The sequence below is a fragment of the Pelodiscus sinensis genome, chromosome 3 (genome assembly GCF_049634645.1).
Source record: "Pelodiscus sinensis isolate JC-2024 chromosome 3, ASM4963464v1, whole genome shotgun sequence".
Classification (NCBI taxonomy): Eukaryota; Metazoa; Chordata; order Testudines; family Trionychidae; genus Pelodiscus; species Pelodiscus sinensis.
Genome location: NC_134713.1, coordinates 6,465,671 through 6,487,158, shown reverse-complemented (window position 1 = coordinate 6,487,158; position 21,488 = coordinate 6,465,671). Strand labels below are relative to the sequence as shown.

General features: G+C 49.4%; 1 protein-coding gene across 6 annotated transcripts in view; it reads right to left on the bottom strand.

The window, feature by feature from the left end:
* EFR3B (EFR3 homolog B) overlaps positions 1–21,488 on the bottom strand; it is a 159,556-nt gene that overhangs the window by 84,403 nt on the left and 53,665 nt on the right. The window contains exon 1 of one of the 6 annotated variants that reach the window (XM_025181495.2): positions 21,313–21,470. The exons of 4 other annotated variants lie outside the window; for them this stretch is intronic. The gene's annotated coding sequence lies outside the window, so the exon portion shown is untranslated. Of the gene's footprint in view, positions 1–2,130; positions 2,195–21,312; positions 21,471–21,488 lie in introns of those variants that run through there. One more of the 6 variants, XM_075923307.1, reaches the window with a different exon arrangement.

Sequence of the window (21,488 nt, the reverse complement as noted above, 5' to 3'; positions counted from 1 at the left end):
CAGGGAGGGGGGGAGGCGAGGGGGAAGATTCAATGGGATTAGGGCTAGGAGAGATGGGAGAAGGCAGTCAATGGTAGAGTAGAAGGAGGGTTGTGTGTGCATGCGGGAATAGATCCAAATGAAATTGTGTATGTTACAAGAGAAAATTACAGATGATCCTCATCATCCAGGCCTCTTCTCATTTTCCCTTTTTGACCTCTCTCGTCCATCCTTGATTTAACGCCACATTTTTCTTCCCATTCCTCTCTGGTTCCTCTCCAAAGCTACTCTGCTCTCTCCTTCTCCCCCAGCACTTATCCTTCTCCCTCCCCTCTCAGATTAAACTTGGAGAATACGTAGCTCTTGCAAGGTGCCCAGGAAATCAACAAATGTGGTCTCTCTCGGACCAAGTGGGAAGTGAATTCTAGAATCAAAGACCTATTGTACGAGAGTCACTCAGGGGAAGTGAGCAAGGGAGCACCCAAATGTTTGGTCATCAACATGGTTTGAGTCTAAACCCTTCCAAGCTAAAAGCATGAGTGTCTGTCACTTGAGCTGAAGTAGTAACTCCATCCACTGCTAGCTGTATTAGACTCTTATCCTCTCATGGGGACTAGTCATTACAGGGGGACAAAGAGCCACATTCTTCTAGTGCAAGTCACGCAGCCATGGGGCAACCACAGATTTACAAGTGTACATAAAATCAGAACCTAGGTGGATGTCCTCAGCAAGGAGAACACCTTGGTGGCAGGCAGCGAAAAGGCATCAGCTGAGGACTTGATTCAGCAATTCATTCCCCACAGAGGTTCTCCCAATGCCATAGAAGGAAATGCCCCCAACCAGAAACAGAGCAAGCAACTAATTACACAGGGTGAAGTAAAATCATTATTTACGCAAAATAATGGGCAAGAGATGAAGCACGGGAACACTGGGTCTGGCACTCAGATGCTGGCGTGTAATCTGACTGCCTCCTCCAAAAGGTGCCCACTGCCTTGTAGACATAGATCTACCCAGTGGTGGCCCATCAATACAGGCAAACTAGGCAGTCACCTAGGGCGCCAAGATAAACGGACGTTGAAGGCTTTGGAGGCAGGGACGCCGATCGCACGTTTCGCCTAGGATGCCAGTTGCCGGCAGCTCATCTAGGGCCACTCCTGGGTCTACCCAACCCATGTAAAAAAGTCATTGCTACCCAACCGTACTGGTCAAGAGATTGGTTGGTCCCTAACTATTGACAGCATGAATTACAGAATCAGCCACAGATGGAACAGAATATAACCCATTACATTTAGAACGGGGACCGAGCTATCAGTTCATCCAGTTCTTCCCCTCTCTGCCAATATGCCAATATCAGACTCTTCTCTATAATATATTCTTGATCCTCCTGAGGTCTCAATGGCATACTGATGAAAATGTCTCTCATCAATGTGTATCATTACAATTTCACTAATGCATCAGTGCTAAAGGGACCTTGCACCACATCCATCATTCATGACAGCATGGACTATTGCCTGAATTGAGGTCCAGTTAAACTCCACTGGGTCATCCCATAGGGTATTGTGGTCAAACAGGAACCATCTAAAGAGGCCACAAAATCTAATCAGGGTCCCATCTAAGACCACAAAACCAAACTCGCTTAAGACTTTTGACCTTCTGCTGTACCACAGGAAAGACACTAGACTTTAGTCACTCAGACTAGGTCTACACTACAGAGCATTTGAGGAAAAACGGCCATATTTCCACAAAAACTCGTGGAGTGTCCACACCTCAAGCACGTTTTTGTGCAAGTAAATTGAAAGATCAGAGGGGTGTTTGTGCAATTGGTAATCGTCATTCTACAAGGAAGTACCCCTTTTTGCACAAGACCTCTTGCGCAAAAAGTCGTGTGTGTATGGGGAAGAGGGATTTTTTTGTGCAAGAAGAGGAAAAAGCACAGGTGCCCTGGTGGCCAGTCTGTCCATTTTTCGATATGCTTTTGCAGTGTGGACGCGCTCTTGTGCAAGAAGCTTTTGCGGAAGATGTCTTCTGACAAAAGCTTCTTGCGCAAAAAGCCTACAGTGTAGACGTAGCCTCATTCCCCTCTTTCCTGCTCCTTCCAAGAAAAGATCTTAGCATATAGAAAGACAAACAGCAATATTAATGCATCCCCACCTGAGCTCGATTTTGCAGTCTGCCGGTCAAAAAAATTCTCTCTCTGTCTAAACTTTGTACTCTAGATGATTGGCAGTCATTACTCCCATTCAGCTCTGTTCACTGAGAGATGAAGTTTCCATAGTTATTACACAGTGCCTGCTCTGCAAAGAAAACAAGCACCCAGTATCCACAATGCATGCAGCCTCTTCCTCCCCCCGCCCCCTTTGTCTCTTCAAACAGTCCACATGTAGGAGAGCAAGATCCGGACCAATCTAAGCAAATGTTGGCACTGCAGTGAACTAAACTGCTGAGGAAGACATCTGCATCTTACCGTGAACCCATTTAATCATTCCTGCAGCATGTCAGCAACTTGAAGGTGTCACCAAAGAGAATTTTAAAACCACAAATATCAATGTATTCACACACGCAACCTCACACGCAGGAGCTGAAATAGTTGGGGGGAGGGAGGGAGGGAGGAGGAGGACTGGCACCGGATTACAGAAACTCTGTTTTCAGAGTGACCCATTCCAAGCTTTTCATGTCAACAGTAGCTAAATGCTACAATTTGAAGGCTCTTTGGGGGTGAAGGGGCCTTTAAGTCCAGATCTAGTAAAGAAGCATCAATAAGACTAGAAACAACATAGGGAAGAGTTTCCCCCTCCAATACTGTGCTTTAAAGATAATGAGGAACCCTCACTACACACCTCAAGGTCAGTATTACTAAGGCCTTGTCTACACTTACCAGGAGATCGATGTTGAGGATCTAATAAGGTTCGATTGAGCATGTCTAATAAGGACCTGCTAAATCAAGTGCTGATTGTGCCCCCCCCCATCGACTCTGGTACTCTACCAAGTCACGAGGAGTAAAGGAAGTTGATGGGAGAGTTTCTCCCATTATCTTCCCGTAGTGGAGATGCCACAGAAATTCAAACTAAGTACGTCGACTCTTCTTGTAGCTGGAGTTCCATATCTCAGTTCAACTTTGTCTCCTAGTGTAGACTTGTCCTTGAGAGGAAAGCTGGGCCAGCAGCTAGAACCAACCTGGGAAATCAAGTCCTTGCTCTTCCACAGACTTCACATGGGACCTTGAGTAAGTCACTCAGTCTCTCTGTGCTGGTACAATGGGGACACCAGCACTGCCCTATCCCCAGGGGAGTTGAGATGATAAATGCATTAAGTCCATGCTTAGCCATTATAGTGACAAGGGCCATGTAAGTCGGAGAGCTAGACAAAGGCCATCCCTGTTTTACCGATGGAGGAAGCAAGGTGCAAAGAGAAGTGATTCACTCAAGGCCAAATGCCAGACCTGTGAGTGGTATCCTGCAGCCCTGTCTCCCAGTCCCCTTCTCTAGTGAGGAAAAGACACTTCCTAGAATGTCCCACCCAGCACTGATCAGTCCTGTGTTGACAACCTCAGGCACAAGACGGCTGGATGCTCTCACAGCATCCTGATCGGATCCCAGTCGGGAGAATGTCATTTTGTCTTTGATCTCTGCTGATTACTGCATTATCCTTCACTTCCTGTCCTTTGCTGCTGTGCACTCATGAGCAGCCATCACTACCCGCCAAACACGCCGCCAGACAGATTCATTCCGGAGCCCTTCAGGAGGAAAGATGTAATCGGAACATAAGATTGTTACGTTGGCTCAGCCCGTTTCTTTGATGTGTGTTTCTTAGCCCCAAGGAAATACCACAGCCCAGCTGATAATGTATGAAAGGGCTTAACAGTCCATCAGCCAGCGCAGCAACATTATTCTTAAGGCAACCAATGGAGCAGCCAACCCACAACGTTAAATTGGTTACATTTATCAAACGCCCAGCGTGCCAAGAGCTCTGCATCCTCAGAGAGACACACACACTCCACAGGAAACAGCCCTGGCCACAAGGCAAAGAATTCTCCCCAGCCTACCTTCTTGGATCCAGCTACCCAACCCCTTCCAGAAAAGCCGTGGAGGCCAGACAGACCTGGCAGGATGCTCTGACAAACAACAAACCCAGGTAGGGCTTGGTCCTGCCAAGATGGGGGCAAGGGACTGGACTTGATGACCTCTCAAGGACCCTTCCCATTCTATAATTCTGTGTTTCCAGAGATGTCCCATTGGACCACTAAGCCCTTCCCCATTAGGGTTGCCAGATGGTTTAACCAAAAATACCGAAAAACACACACACACACACACACACACACACACACACACACACACACACACGGACAAAAATTCTGTTGAGAAAAAAAAGGGGGAGACCAAAGTTGCTGAGCAAAAAAAAATAAATTAAGAAAAAACAGTATTGCCCCTTTAAGAAGAAGCTTTTTTGCTGGCAGTCATCTTTTCTGCTCCAGCCACAAGACAGCTTCCCTGCAGAACCAGGTAAGCGGGGGGTGAGGAGGCCTGGCGCAGAGGCCAGGGGCTGGGCCCGGTTGCCGAATGTGTGTAGGGATGCAAAGTGTCTGGTATTTTCACCTCCTGGCAAGGAAAACAAATCAGAAAATACCGGACATTTTAGGTGTCTGGTATTTTCTGACTTTTTTTTTACCTGACAGGAGGCGAAAATACCAGACTGTCCAGGTCAATACCGAACACCTAGCAACCCTATTCCCCATTTGAAAGGGGCTGCTAGGAGTCTGAGCACAGGCCAACAAACATGAAGGGATCCCAGGGAGCGAGGTGGTGTCTCTGCAGGGCCAGGACTGACATCATCTACAGCTTTAACAGGGCAATGGCAGCGCCTTACATGTCATCTGGAAACCGCCTGGAAGTCAGTGTAGGCCACAGACTGAGCATCAAATGCTCCCTGACCCACAAGCGGGCCCCACTCCGCACCAGCTGACATCTCCCAAAGGCTCCCCTCGCACTTCCCCAAGAGCAAGTCACTTCCAAGTTTCTGTTCAGCAAGTTCATAGCAGAGAAGTGTTTATTACACACCCGCTGGGCTGTAATCATTGGCGGTTATCAATGCTCTGCTTTGCTTCCTTGTACACTACTACAGCCTCATGCTCGGTTTCAAAATGATTGGCAAGGAATAAAGGATCATCTGACCCCTGAAATGTGTCCCTGTTCCATATCCAGGTTCCCACGGCCTTGCTAGATCCCTCATGGCAGAGCAATTGATCATAGAGAAAAGGCCTCTCACTGTTTGCAGTGGAAGGAGAGGCTCTGTTGGGAATCATTCAGCTCTCTCTTGGCAATGGTGAACATGTGTTGTCTAATAGCAGGTGCACAGGGTGATTGAACACTTGGGAGGGGTCCTAGTCCCATCTCTGCCACTGAGATATCTTGTGCCTCCTTGGTCAAGTCACTTCACTTCTTGGTGCCTCTGCATTTCCATCTGCCCTGCTGAATGAGGGCGCTGCAGGGCTTGAGTGATTAATATTTAAGAAGTGCTTGGAGATCCTTGGAGAAGAGATGCTACTGGTATTATCCATCGGGTATTTCGCCTACCTAAAATTCCTGTTGCTAGGTATGCTACACTGCAGTTGGTTTTCTAAGCAGTGCTGTGTGTGTTATGCAGCTGCTGCATCCTTCCAACCTCTGACGAGGCTGCATCTGCACCATGCCTGGGGTGGCTGCTGTAAACATACTGGCTGTGTCTACACTGGACCACTTATTCTGGAAAATCAGCCGCTTTTCCGGAATAAGCTGCGAGCTGTCTACACTGGCCCTTGAATTTCCGGAAAAGCAACGATGCTCTACTGTACAAAATCAGCCGCTATTCTGGAAAAACTATTCTGCTGCCACTCGGGCATAAGTCCTTATTCCGGAACACTGTTCCGGAAAAGGGCCAGTGTAGACAGCCCAGTAGTCTTTTCCGGAAAAAAGCCCCGATCGTGAAAATGGCGATCGGGGCTCTTTTCCAGAAAAGCACATCTACATTGGCCACAGACGCTTTTCCGGAAAAAGGGCTTTTCCGGAAAAGCAGCCTGCCAATGTAGACACTCCTTTTCCGGAAAAACTGAAAACGGAATAGTATTCCGTTTTAAGCATTTCCGGAAATTCATGCCAGTGTAGACACAGCCACTTTATAAAGCACTCAAACTCTGAAAGGTAAGAGATCAATATCCCTTGCCCTCATTCCCCCACCTGCTCGTGGGCACTAGCTTCCGGTCACACTGGAATTTGTGAGGTCCATATGCCACTTACGCCAGCTCTTGGTTCAAGCATTCCAGGATTTCATTGGGCTTTTTTGTCTCCTGAAATGTATTTGCTCGCTGAATGCATCTCCTCTGAGCACATGCAGCATTGCCTCGAATAATCGCACCTGTAAAACCTGCAATCCCAAGGGCAGCAGAGCTCAGAAAGCTCTTTGTTGCAGCTGTGTGCAGTCAGCCTTGATGGTGATGACGGACTTTGGACTTTTACACGCTCTTCGAGTGAGCTCCTGGGTGCCTTTCCCAGCATTGATTGTTATAATTCTCCTCACAGTTGCTCGCTTCCTCACTCGCTGGCTTCTTCCTTCGGAGGAAGCAGCTATCGATTTCATTTTCTTTCCAATACAAAATACCTTTAATCTAGCCTCTTAATAAATTCTTGTTTCCTATTCCCATTGAAACGGGTGTCTTGTGATCTCTCAAAGCCTCCTAATAAATTCCCCTTGTCTCAGATCTCTAAGTTAATACCTTCGCTACATGATTCATCTCGTCTCTGCATTGACTATGTGTATCCCTGATGGTCTGAGTTCCTGGCCCAGCTACAGAGTGGCACCCATTTACACCAAATGAGGATCTGGCCCTCTGACATCAAAGGAGTTACACCAGGGATGAAGCTGGCTCCCCAGTACTCCCCAACATTCCTCCAGGGTGTGGGCCCTCTTCCTGCAAATCAACTCCTCTACATCAGCGGTTCTCAAACTTTTTTTCCACAGACCTCTTGAAGGGTCTCGGTGGGCCATATAATGATCTTTCCAAACGTTGTTTGTACTCTTTGCTAGCTATTATAAAGCACTTTGGATAAAAGCGCTATGTGGGGGAAAAAGCCCTTTAATAAGAATTAACACTTTTTTGTTCTATAAATAAAAGCACCAGAGAGGAGCCCTGTTAGTCTGTAACTGAAAAAACTTCACACACAACCAATGGGTCCTGCCACACCTTAAAGACTCACAAAACATGCAGATGGTATCATGAGCTTGCGTGGGCAAAACCCACTTGTGAAGCTCATGATGCCGTCTACATGTTTTGTGAGTCTTTAAGGTGCGGCAGGACCATTCGTTGTTTTTTACGTTTTTTCAAATAAAAGCGTGCAGCTCATATTTCCTTATCAATAGGGGGTTTCTCCCCTGCCTCTACTCCCTCTACTGCCTCTATTCCCTCTACTCCCTCTTCTCACCCCACTGCCCATCCCACCTGCCTCCAATTTCCCCCACTTTGCCCCGCTGTCCCTCTCCCACCTACACCTGATTCCCCCCCAGGCCGCCACCTCACCTTACCTGGGAGAATCCAGGCACCTAATTAGTGGAGTCACTTCTGTGAGCCGCCAATTCGCTGGGCAGCCCTTCATTCTCTCGCGTGCACCCGCCAAGGTGTGCTCTTTAGAGGGAATTATCTGTAGACCCCATGAATGGAGCCGGCAGACCACCGGTGGCCCACAGACCACAGTGTGAGGACCTCTGCTCTACATGTGTCTGGAACCTCGGAGTCTCTTCCTGCAAATCAACCCGTTCACTCTGAACCTGGGTCCCCTTCATCTGGACATACATGATCTCCTCTCCATAAATGCGATGTCAGAGTATTTTTAGGTTTAATTCAGATCTCCTCCTCCTCCCGCCCCGCCAAGCCATGGGAGAGGAGCTCGTACAACTGAGCTGCAGCCTTAATTCACTGCTGCTATTCATTTTGGGGAAGGAGGCTGAGTGGCAGACGCAACAAGGAGCCCAGTCATACTAGCAGCATAATTATGTCGAATGCTTTCCCTGTCGCCTGACACGACCTTCCTTTTGCAAAGACAAGATTTTAAAATGCCTTTAAGGAACAGCAGCAGGCAGGACAAAAGTAAAAGCCACCCTTCCCCCCTCCCCCCGACTTGCTGTCAGGAAGGGAGACTAGCTGAGGTACAATCACTGTGGGGGGGGGGGGAGATTATTAATCGGGGGGGAAACTTAGGACGTTAATGAAATTTACAAGAACAACAGATCCTCTCCCATCGCCCCAGGGGCATCATGATCGTGTGACATCCCCAGATGGTTGGCCACAGCCCCTGGGTCACACTGGAATTCAATTAGCTCAGTTTAAAATTGCTTTTAAGAGCCTAGCAGATCCATTAATTATGTATTATGATTATTATTCAGATGGTGGTAGCACCTAGAGAGCGATAGGAATCTGGGGCCCCGTGTAATAAGCACACATACATAACACAGACACCGTTCACGCTTGCCCTCAGACCGATTCCGCCCGGGTTCTACAGCATCTCTTTTAAACAGAGACCCTTCGACACACCTTCTGCAGTGGAAACTCACCAGACGCTGCGAGGCCAATTGCAACAGAGCAAAGCGGCTTCCACTTTTTCGCCACAAGGAAACCCCCCGCAAGGGAGTGATCTAGATGAAAGGGTGCAGGACGGGGCAGCGGGCCCTGATAGAGCCCATTGCAAACCAGCTGCCTCTCCTGTGCAGCCCTGAACATCCGAAAAAGGTGATTCTCCCTCAGGCAGGATTGTGGCAGGTTCTCTCTCTCAACCAGTTTCAAAAGCGGCTCCTGCTAATGCAGGAGCAAACTCACTTCCCCCCTCCTCCCCTCCCAGCATGCAGCTACAGAAGGTGGAGAGCCTCTGGCAGGCAGAGCAGGGCACACACTGACCTGCAAACCATGGGGTGGCCGGGCAAAACCCAACAGGTCCCCGAGCATGTGCAGTGGGATCACCCCCAGCGCAGCTGGCAGTATAGGGCTTATGGCAACATTCAACACACCCAGTCCCCTCGGATGGCTTCCATGACCCAAATCCTCTCACTTTCTTGACTGTATTTGTTTGCACAACACCCCCGGAGGGGCATTGTAGCACAGAGGGCAGGTATGAAACCCCACCACGTAGCCCCGTCGACATCCTATGTCATTATTCCATGGCCCCGTAAGTTTCACATCCATCACTTCTACGCGGAAGGCCGTACTGCCCCTTGCTATCAGAGACCAGTGTGACAGGTGCAGGCTCACAGCCCACTGAGAATAAAATTCCACATGACCCTGGTCAGCATCTCCCCACTCCCAACATACTCGCAGGCCTCCTTTAAGGATTTGATGAATTCTACAAGGATTGCCTGCTGCCCTGGGCACACACGTTTGCATCACGTCTCCACAGAGCCAAAGGGAGTCCAAAAACTCCCAGCAGTCTTAAAAAGCCTAGAAGACAACAGTTAAAATTTCCTCCTGCCCCCTCTTTTTCCCTCCTGCTGGGACAGACATGCCTCCTACATTGCCTGTAATGCACAGGCATCACGCTAGGAGGATGGCAGTCTCTTTGGTACTTTTATCTCAGGGGTATCCAAGATTTTCCCACCAGTAGGGGGGCTGCACTGGCATCTCGCCAGGATCTAGAGGGCTGAGCTCTATTTGCATAATCAGGGTTAGCACTTATCTAGTGCTTGCCTTGTTCAAACACACTTCACAGACATTAGCAAATTAATCCCCACAAGTTCCCTGTGAGATAACTCCGTCTCTTCATCCTCGTTTTGTAGACAGGGAAAGTGAGGCACCAAAAGAGTGGCAAGGTGATTTGCCCAAGGCCACAGGACAAATCAGTGGCAGAGCTAGGATCAGAACTCAGGCCTTATTAGCTCCCATGTCTGTGTTCAGGCCACTGTAGCAGATCTATGTGCAGATAGCAAAGGGGACCTTTGCTGGGTATGCTCCTTGCTAACAATGGAAACTGCCATTAATAGCCCTGTTGTAAAAGTCTCTGAATCCAGTTTTTCCTGCTGCAGCTGAACTTCAGACCTACAGACATAGTTATTTTTCCATCCTCAACATCATCAAAGCTCATTTTATACAGAAAGAGAAACTCCACAGACCCACTAGAAAGGGGTCAAGAAAGATAAGAAATATAAACCGCAGCGGTATAGCAAATACTTTCAGTTTATCCAGTCAAGCCTCCGGTTTTCCACTGAAAAATGGTTTTGATGGAAATTTTTCAGTGAGCCCAAATATAAACCCTCATGCTTCAGTTCATGAACTGAGAAAGGCTAGGAAGAAACTCCCCGTAAAGAGAGTGGAAAATTCCATGGCTCAATTTTGTTGGGGTTTTTTCCTGCCTTCCTCTGAAGCTGCTGCAAAGAAGACACGGATCTAGAGCCAACCCCGGCTGCAATCCAGGATGACAAGCCCCACACTCAATCTGTTCATTATAATCAGCAACAAGTCCAAGATGTTCGTTTTCTGCTGTCCTAGATCAGCCAACAGAGCTAGATGGACTAGAGCTTCGTGTGAGCCAAACATCAAGCCTTTACAAAGCAGAGAAACATTTTTGCCTGATTTGCTTTATTAGCAGAGGATCAGCAACAATCCAAACACAACAGCGCCCAGCTGGGGGGGGCGGGAGGGAATGGGGAACGGGTGTGGAGGTGGGGAAAATTGACCAGAAGCTCCTGCCCAGAAATCTCTATGAAAGGAACTTCACTACCTCAGCAGCAAGGCACAGCAGCATCCTACGCAACTTTGTGAGGCTGATAAAGAGCTAACTATGCAGCATCTAGGCAGGCCTGGAGAAAAAAAAAGTCTCCCATTCTCAAACCTGATTTACTTGCGGCGTCCATGTGCCCGGCTGGATGGCGAAGCTGTGATCAAGGACTGCAGCTCTCTAGCTCTTGGGCAGCAATGTGCCGAAGCAAGAGACAGCCTAGCTCCATCCTGTATCACTCGGTACCAAGAGCCAAGGCAGTCAGCTGACTGCCCGACCACAGTCATTTTCAATGTCCTTGTGCCCACGCTAGCAATGCAGGAGGCAGCAGGCGGCTGTGTGCCCCAGGAAGCAGGTGCCTCTGGGATCCAGCTGCCTGCGATTTGTCATCAGGCTGCTCACTCTAGGGGGTCTATTTTAAATCCCTTTCTTTTTTGGCTGCCTTTTCCGCCTACGGACTGAATTCGCTGCGGGTGGAAACGGCTGTGACATCTGGGATGGGAACAGAGTTGCCCCTCTTCTGAGGACAGTGGTGAAGGTGGCGTGATGCCTAGGGATGGGCTGTAGGGTCCTCCGAGTCCTTACACACTGACTAGTCCCAAAAAGCTGCCTCCGGATTAGAAGAGGCCCCAAGCGTTCCAGGGAAAGGGAAACATGGATGGGGAGGCTCCCGTTCCAAGCATCTTTCAGCCACCGATTCCATTAATTCACTGCCAAGAGACTCCCCTATACTCAGTTTGCCTCTCTTGTGACTCATTGTTGGGTCTTTCTCGCTCCTTCCCACCCCTCACTTCAATGGAGCTATGATCCCACACACATTTCTGGTCAGTTCCGGCTTTTCTGTCATGCCTATTACCAGAGGGAAGGTGGGGGCATGAAACTGGGATGGAGACAAGTCCTGGAGACTCAGCAGCTGACACTTTTCATTCTGAGTCAGGGCCCTACCAACAGTGAGGTCCATCGCCATGGAAACATGACACCCGCACACGCTGCTCTGCACTGGCTAGCAGTGGGCTGGATAGTGGGTTTGACCTAGAAATCCCTGCTTGATCTGAGAGCCAAGTTACACCGCACTGGACATAAGATCAGAGTCTAGCCCAGACGCAGGGACCCCTACACGCATCTCAGTCACTGGCATTTTTCTACACATTTAACGAACCTGAAGGAAGGACTAAGAAAGGTACCTTCAGCCAGGTGGAATATTTTCCAGGACCACGCAGCGCTCTCCCCGCACAGATCCGCTGCAGAGAGAATCGAACCACTGAGTAAGGCTGTCATGAGCCGCTACGTCGATATACCAGGTCTGGGGGGCTGACACGCACTTCTTGCAAACACAGAAGCATCCCTGCCGGAGCCCAGGCAAGAAGCAGAATTAGACTGCATGACTGCAGCCTCCCCCAGGGAGCTCGCTGGGGCGGAGTGGGGATCTCAGGAGGCCAGGCCAGCCAGAGCATTTTAAAAACATAAATAAGGGAGCTTATGCTGTGTGTTTGGAGCAGATGTGCTGAGTCACTGTGTCAGCTCAGGCGGCAGCGAAGCAGAAAGACCCCGGCTGTGACAACACAGAGCCTTCTTTGGGAAACTGATTTATTCTGCAGGCGTTTCACACGAGGCGGCTTGGTCACTCTGAGGGGGCGTTTTGCCTGCTCTCTGCGGACGCCTCAACCAGCAGAGAAACCGCAGGAGTGCAAATGAACACGCAGGGTTTCTTTGCGGTTTGCAGGAGTTTAATGTTCACACCAGGGAGGGACAGAGAGGGTGGGAAAGTAGTGAGTAAACTTCCCACCCATAGCTCTTCTGCTCCTCAACTGACCCACAGTATCCACCCTATCCTCCGGATTCTAGTCCTGGATCCGCTCACGAGGCTCTTCTGGCACATCTCAATCAGACATCTAGCCTACCCTGTTATTCCAGTCCTCCTCATCCTGCTGTCCCCACGACACATCGGTCGGCCGATGCCTCACAGCCCTGACCTGCAGCCCCCTTGCTGTTCTGCTCTGGTCCTAACTGAGCAAACTACACTGCAGTTTCTGAAATATATAATGACCTTGATGAGAAGATCCCATGACTTCTTATCATTTGTTTCTGAGAAGGCCACATAAGTTTCAAGGGACCATAATTCAACCACCCAAGTAGCACAAGCCCACAGGTCACAAACCCCAAAAGTCTTAGGTTTAGTTCATGTCCATCTCCCCTGGAGCATTTTAAAATGGGGAATTCTACCAAAGCGTCACCTTGTCACAGAATATGCCTCTCACCACGCATGGGACACACCAGCAGGTTACCGGTCCATGCAAAACCAGGAAAGAGGGAGTAGCTCAAATACTTTGCATTTGCATAGCACTTTGCAGCCGAGGAGAATAAAGTCTTTAAAGAGGTCAATGGAAAGTTATCGCCTTTTCAACAACGGGGGAAAACGAGGCAGAGAAAAAACGTGATTCGGGTCAATCCACACACACGAGCACCGGCTGCCCTACACCCCATCGATAAACCATCGATAAAGCTGCGCAAAACAGTATCCTGCTCCTAGGCTGCAATCAGCCAATGAGAGTTTGTCCTAATTATGTCACCTGATGCCTGCAGGCAGGGCTTTGGTAGTGGGTAGAGCCTCTCTGGATTGGTGTCCCGCTCTGTCTGATCTCAATAAACCCAGATTAATGAATCTCTTTTGATAAACTCAGTTGTCATTTTTCAAAGACTTTAAGGCCAGAAGGGAGCAGCATGATCACCGAGCCTGACCTCCTGCACATCACAGGCCACAGAACCCCACCCACCCACTCCTGCAAGAGACCCCCCTCGCCTGTGAGTGAGCTAGGCAATACCTCAGATCATGGGATACCGGCTTCAAGGTACAAAGAATCCACCATTCACACGAGTTTAAACCTTCCAGCTATTTCTGTAGAATACAGGAGATTCCATCTGTTTGTGCCAATAGCAGAGGAAATGTCTGCTTTGATGTTTTGGTGCCAAGAACAGTGATCTAAGAGGATAATTATGGTCATTTAGCCCGCCTCCCCTCTACCCCCCCCCCCCCCCCCAAAAAACCACTGCTCAGGATTGTAGCCTTTATTTAGCTGCTTGGAGGCCAGCATGAGCTGTTTCTTTCTTATAAACCTGTCAAAATACATGCCTAAAAATTAGTCTCAGTGCTCTGTGGCTCGTTGCAAACCAACCCTGTGGTTCACAAAGGACAAGCCCCAGGGCTCCACTTCAGGAAAACACTACTTCGCTTCTAGAGTAGTAAGGAAGAAATCGGCCAGTCTGAATGGCACAGCCAGTCAGAGCAGCGATCCTGACACACACACACACACACACACAAGGCCAGTGGTTTTCAAACAACCCAGAACTGGTTCCAGGAATGTCAGACCCTGGGTCTCCTTGCTGCAAGGGGATCAGGTGAGCAGTGGGGGGGACTATGGCAGCTCCCTGCCTGTCCTGGCACCACAGACTGTGCTGCACCCCAGAAGCGGCCAACAGCAGGCCTGGCTCCTAGGTATCCTAGGTGGGGGAAGAAGGGGAAGAGTGCACAGGGCTCCGCACTCTTCCATAAGCTCAAAAAACTAGGGAGTCACCAAATAAAATTAAAAGGTAGCAGGTTTAAAGGCAGTATTTCTTCACACCCAGTCAACCTGTGGAACTCCTTGCCAGAGGATATTGTGAAAGTCCAAGACTATTACAGGCTTTAAAAAAAAAAAAAAAAAAAAAAGCTGGATAAATTCATGGAGGATGGGTCCATAGCCAATGTATGGCTATTCACCAGCATGGGCAAGGATGGTGTCTCTAGTCTATATTTGCCAGAAGCATGGAATGAGTGAGAAGGAATGGATGACTTGATGGCTACTTGGTCAGTTCATTCCCTGTGGGGCACCTTACGTTGGCCACTTTCTGGAGACAAGGTACTGGACTAGATGGACCTTTGTTCTGACTTACTCGTATTCTTAAGTTCTTAATTCCATGTTAAGCGGTGTCCTGAGGAGACCCAGCCTGGGCCCAATGCTAATCAGTATCTTCCAGTTAGGAACTGAAGGTTGAAGTGGAGAAGATCCCTCCCCCAGCAAGAAGCTGGGGAAGAGGACAAGATCGTTAGAATATGACATTAAAACAAGAGATCCAAAGCTCTTGGAACTTCACACATGCGCAAGGTTCAACTCCACACCCTCAAACCCGCCCCGTGAGTTTACAGACTGGGCAAGCCCCAAAGCAGCAGGGGCCAGTTTTCTGGATCCAGCCTGGCGGGAAGGTGACAGCGGATCTCCCAAGATTGAGCTGAGACAGCAGATATGCCACAAGCAATCAGCCACAGATTTCTGCCACAGGGAGAACAGCGCAATTTCAGTGTCGCTTAACCCAAACCCTCATGTCTGACTCGGCCTCAAACTCCCGAAAACTAATCAGGGATCAGCTCTGAAGACTGGGTGTTCAGCACCGTGTGCTCAAGACATTAGAAGAAGCATGAAGGCAATAAGACTCGTCACTGGCCATCGGAAAGTGGCTCGTGAAGGAAGGAATAAATCGCAATGGGGGCTGGGGCGGCCGGAGACCCGTCCACGGCATCACAGACTAGGCCCCGGAGAAACACAGCTGGTTTCACCTTGCAAATGCCATGCTGGGTGCCACTGAGGAGGCTGACGGCAACTATGCAAGAGGGGGTAGCAGGTGGAAAACAAGCAAAGCCAATGACCCCGTGCCACGCGGCACCAGCTGAGCCCCGGAGTGGAGTTCTGCTCTGGAAGCCACGGCAAGAAATCGGAGGATGACCCTCGACGCTGGCAGCAGCAGGGTTGGGAAGCCAGCACGCACAGGAGAAGGCAAAAGGGACAGCGCACAACGAAACATGACAGCTGGGGCATGGGAACAGCCTGCCGAGACGCAAGCAGGGAGGTTCTGAGGTGGGCAGGGACCAATTAGCAACACTCGGCGGCCAGGGCAGACAGGAAGTGAGATGCCTTTCTGCGGAGGAGAGGAAGTGATATGCCAGGCAGAAGAGCGCACCCCTCAGCCGCTAGCTGCCATGGGGGAATGGAAGGATCCCGTCGGGCCTGAGCTAGGCGGGCAAACGGAGGATGGTTTGGAGAGAGTGAAATAAATCCTGCTCGGATACAGGGGAAGAGGCTAGAGACCCACAAGCGGTGACGTGGATCCAAACACTCCATCACGGCCCCCCACCGGCAGAACACAACTGGAAGTTCTGGTGGAGAATCTGAGCCCCTTGCAGAGTTCTTGGAGACCTGGCATGAGTTCTTGGGGCCACAGGGAGGACAGGGGGCCTGTCCTCTTAACTGACATGCTGAGGGCCTCGGGGAAGCGCACTGGGATAATGGGGTGTCTGTACAAAGAACCAGGGCATCTGCCTGGCTCCCAAAAGCCACACTGGCACTGCCTTCGTGCCCACACCGCCGGTCCCTGGGGCTGGCAGGAGGAGTGAACTGCATGAATCCAGAGTGACGGGGTGCCCGCTAACTCCCACTGGAACTCCCTGAGGGTTGATAAAGGCTGTCCCATAAAGCGCCTCTGTCCCGGCTATGTGCCCCCCACAGTTGGCACTTCCCCCACATGGCATGCACTCTGAGGAGCTTCCAGAGCCACTGCCTTGCACCCATTCCTCTCAGAGGCTGCTTTGGAGTCATTCACCCCATGGGGCCATGCCACAGGGGCTCTGTCCTAGCCAGGAAAGCACATAGGATCATCTCGTCTGACCTCTGTACATCCCAGGCCAGCTGCTACACCCAACAGCCGGCATTAGACTTAAGCTTCATAGGAGACTAAACAATGGGAGGCCACAGAGACATCTAGCATTTCTACTACACCCCTCACGCAGGTGTCTAGCGAGACTGTACCATGGGCTACTCTCCTGCCATGGAACTGTATGCCAAACTTCCATGGACTCTGCCCGCCGCCACGTGGAACAGCATTAGGTAAACTCCGTACACCGTAGGAGGGCACTCGGATTAGAAATATAACCGCAAAACATTAATGAGGCCAAGTACTCCATGAATGTCATTCCCCTAAGGCTTGCCATAAATGCCATACCTAAACCAGGCTGAATTCAAACCTTCCCCTAAATCTGCTTAGCACAATCTACTTTATGTGCCTGATGAGGGTCTTAGGGAAAACCTAAGCTCCTGATGCACTGGTCTCTTTCTTACTTTCCTATCAACTTTCTTAGCAGTTTATCTCCCCAGCTTGGTGGGGAAAGAGTGATGTCTGTCCAACGGTGCCTTCTGCTAGCCAGCTCATTCAACATCAGTGTCAGCGGGGGCGGCCACCATCTATCATAGGATCACAGAATGCTAGAACTGGAAGGGACGACCTCACGGCAGGACCAAGCACCATCTATTCTAGACCATCCCTGACAGGTGTTTCTCTCACCTGCTCTTAAATATCTCCAATGATGGAGATTCCACAACCTCCCTAGGTAATTTATGAAATGTTTCACCACCCTGACAGGAAGTTTTTCCTAATGTCCAACCCTAAATCTCCCTTGCTGCAATGTAAGCCCATTGCTTCTTGTCCTATCCTCAGAAGTTAAGGAGAATAATTTTTCTCTCTTCTCCTTATAACACCCTTGTAGGTACTTGAAATCTGCTATCATGTCCTCTGAGTCTTTTCCAAACTAAACAAGCCCAGTTCTTTCAGTCTTCCCTTATAGGTCATGTTTTCTAGACCTTTAATCATCTATCCCCAAAATACACACCTTGGACTTCAAAAAAGCAGATTTTGACTCCCTCAGAGATCTGATGGAAAGAATCCCCTGGGATGTTAACATGAAGGGGAAAGGAGTCCAGGACAGCTGGCAGTATTTTAAAGAAGCCTTATTGAAGGCACAGAAAGAAACCATCCCGACACGTAGCAAGAGAGGCAAACCTGGTAGGAGACCGGATTGGCTTACAGGGGAAATCCTTGGTGTACTTAAGCACAAAAAGGAAGCTTACAGAAAGTGGAAACTTGGACAAATGACTAGGGAGGAGCTTAAATGTATAGTTCGAGAATGCCGGGGGGTTATCAGGAAGGCGAAAGCGCAAATGGAGTTGCGACTGGCTAAGGATGTGAAGGATAACAAGAAAGGTTTCTACAGGCATGTCAACAAAAAGAAGGTGATCAGAGAGGGTGTGCAGTCCCTAATGGATGAAGGAGGTAACCTAGTGACAGAGGATGTAGGGAAAGCTGAAGTACTCAATGCTTTCTTTGCCTCTGTATTCACGGACAAGGTCGGCTCCTGGACTTCTGTGCTAAGCGACGCAAGATGGGAAGAAGATGGACAGCCCTTGGTGGGTAAAGAACAGGTTAGGAACTATTTAGAAAAACTAAACGTACACAAATCCATGGGTCCAGACTTAATGCACCCAAGGGTACTGAAGGAGTTGGCAAATGTCATTGAGGAGCCTTTGGCCATTATCTTTGAAAAGTCGTGGAGATCGGGCGAAATCCCGGATGATTGGAAAAGGGCAAATGTAGTGCCCATCTTCAAAAAAGGGAAGAAGGACGATCCAGGGAACTATAGGCCGGTCAGTCTTACCTCGGTTCCTGGAAAAATCATGGAAGGGATCCTAAAGGAATCCATTTTGAGACACTTGAATGAGAGGAAAGTGATCAGGAATAGTCAGCATGGATTCACAAAGGGCAAGTCGTGCTTGACCAATCTGATTGGCTTCTATGATGAGGTAACTGGCTCAGTGGACATGGGAAAGTCAGTGGATGTTGTGTACCTTGACTTTAGCAAGGCTTTTGATACGGTCTCCCACGATATTCTTGCCAGCAAGTTAAGGGAATGCGGATTGGATAAATGGACGGTAAGATGGATAGAAAGATGGCTAGAAGGCCGGGCCCAGCGGGTAGTGATCAACGGTTTGATGTCAGGATGGCGGTCGGTTTCTAGTGGAGTGCCCCAAGGTTCTGTTCTAGGACCGGTTTTGTTCAATATCTTTATTAATGACCTGGATGAGGGGATAGATTGCACCCTCAGCAAGTTTGCAGATGACACTAAGCTAGGGGGAGAGGTAGATACGCTTAAGGGCAGAGATAGGGTCCAGAGTGACTTAGACAAATTGGAGGATTGGGCCACTAGAAATCTCATGAGATTCAACAAAGACAAGTGTAGAGTCCTGCACTTGGGACGGAAGAATCCCAAGCATAGTTACAGGCTGGGGACCAACCAGTTAAGTAGTAGTTCTGCAGAAAAGGACCTGGGGGTTACAGTGGATGAGAAGCTAGATATGAGTCAACAGTGTGCCCTTGTAGCCAAGAAGGCTAATGGCATATTAGGATGCATTAAGAGGAGCATTGCCAGCAGATCCAGAGATGTCATTATCCCCCTTTATTCGGCTTTGGTGAGGCCACATCTGGAGTACTGTGTCCAGTTCTGGGCCCCCCACTACAAAAAGGATGCGGACGCATTGGAGAGGGTCCAGCGGAGGGCAACCAAAATGATTAGGGGTCTGGAGCATATGACCTACGAGGAGAGGCTGAGGGACTTGGGTCTGTTTAGTCTGCAGAAGCGAAGAGTGAGGGGGGACTTGATAGCAGCCTTCAACTTCCTGAAGGGAGGTTCCAAAGAGGATGGAGAGAGGCTGTTCTCAGTAGTGACAGATGGCAGAACAAGGAGCAATGGTCTCAAGTTGTGGTGGGAGAGGTCCAGATTGGATATTAGGAAAAACTATTTTACTAGGAGGGTAGTGAAGCATTGGAATGGGTTACCTAGGGAAGTAGTGGAGTCTCCATCCCTAGAGGTGTTTAAGTCTCGGCTTGACAAAGCCCTGGCCGGGTTGATTTAGATGGGATTGGTCCTGCCTAGAGCGGAGGGCTGGACTTGACGACCTTCTGAGGTCTCTTCCAGTTCTGATTCTATGATAAGGGGATGGTTGGATGAAATAACATGATCTTGGTAACTAATTGACCATTCATTTCCAGTTGGAAATGGGTCAATGGAGGGATGATAGGAGTTGCTATAGGGAACTTTCTGGGTGTCTGGCTGGTGAGTCTTGCCCACATGCTCAGGGTTTAGCTGATCGCCATATTTGGGGTCAGGAAGGAATTTTCCTCCAGGGTAGATTGGCAGAGGCCCTGGAGGTTTTTCGCCTTCCTCTGTAGCATTGGGCACAGATCACAGCTGAAGGACTCTCTGCATGTTGGGGCCTTCAAAGTATTGGAAGGCTTCAATATCTGAGACATAGGTGAGAGGATTATTCTAAGAGGGGTGGGCGAGATTCTGTGGCCTGCACTGTGCAGGGGGTCAGACTAGATGATCATAATGGTCCCTTCTGACCTTAAAGTCTATGAGTCTATGAGTCTATGAGTCTATCCCCAGTGTAGGACGAGAGATGGGACAAGATCTCCAGGCCTTTTAAAAAACAGAGGGTGGAGAACAATTGATCCTAGAATAAAACTGCAGCAGGGGAAAAAAATAAAATGACTAGCAGGCATTTGGCAGGCTCCATCAGAGAGAGGGTAGATTTTAGCAGTAGTTGGATCAGCGGCTGGTGATCAGAGAAACATGCCACCAGCACCTTTGTAGATTTCCCTCATTGCCTTTCCCCAGTGTAAATGTGAGTTCCATTAGGAAGAGCAGCGAGGAAAATATAAACGGGCCATTTAGAGACTATTTCTCTGGGGTTTTATTTAGCAGCTTGTACGAGCATATGCCACCCATTTAAAACCTGCAAAAATAAAGAACGAGACAGGACAGGTTCTTCTGCTTTACCATGAGGTAGGATTCCATCCCTGCCTCCCAGCACCATGAGACAACGGAGCCAGCCGCTGTAAATCGGCAGCTCCATCGAGGCCAGGGGAGCGACGCCGATTTGTCTCCTCTGTCCGGACATCTAGAGTCAGGTTTGAAAGAGCCAAGAGGGCTTCAATAACAACACAGCCGGAAGCATCTGTAAACTAAAAGCCTAATCCCAAGAGGGGCTGACCTCAACTTGAATACCTGCAACTTGAGTGCTGAACGCCCTTCAGGATTTGGCCCACTGGGAAAAGCCTGCGTCCAAATCCCACCTGGCATGAGCTACAAGCAAATGTCCCTGCTAATAAAGGGCCGAGGAAACACAAGGAACAGGTGATATTCCTCTTCAAATTGGGCCTCATCCAAACCTGGCCCAAGTCAGTCGAAAGGCTTCTTCCGTTGACTTCAAGGAAACTGGATAAGCCTTTGTATCTTCAGAGAGCAGAGGAATTAAAAACGCACCCTGCAGAGATGAAGGGACGTGGTTGCTGTCCCAGATGGTGACATTGCCCGGAGGCTCAGCATGGGTCTATCGTATGATTGTTTGTCCACGGCCCTTTTGCTACCAGCCCTTTGAATAGTGAGGTAAACAGCAGCCCTGGTTAGTAGCAATAGGCACGTAGGCGGAAAACCCCCCATTAGAAGCCCACAAGGAGATCAGCCCAACACACACCAGCAGCTCTGATGTGGGAGCTGCTCAAAGTGCTTTGCTGACCTGGCTTGTTTTGTTCTCCACTTTCGGGGTTCTCCTTCCAACTGCGCTCTCTTTAACCGTGGAGCAGAGACATCTAGGGATCCTGCTGCACCCAAAAACCTTCTCTTAACCCAGCTGGGGAATTCCAGCAATTGTCAGCATGGGGGCCAATCCCAGAGCTGTGTTCTCACCTGATACCCCACAATGGTGCCTCGCGAGGTCCGATGGCGATGAGCGGGATTGGACAGCCCCGAGGCTGGGACAGGATGAGTTGCCCAGGACTGTGTAAGGTTATGTCATGTCCACTTGCACTGCCCTGGTTGAGATTGGTTCAGGTAGCCCTAGGGTGTTTGAGGTCAGATTGGTT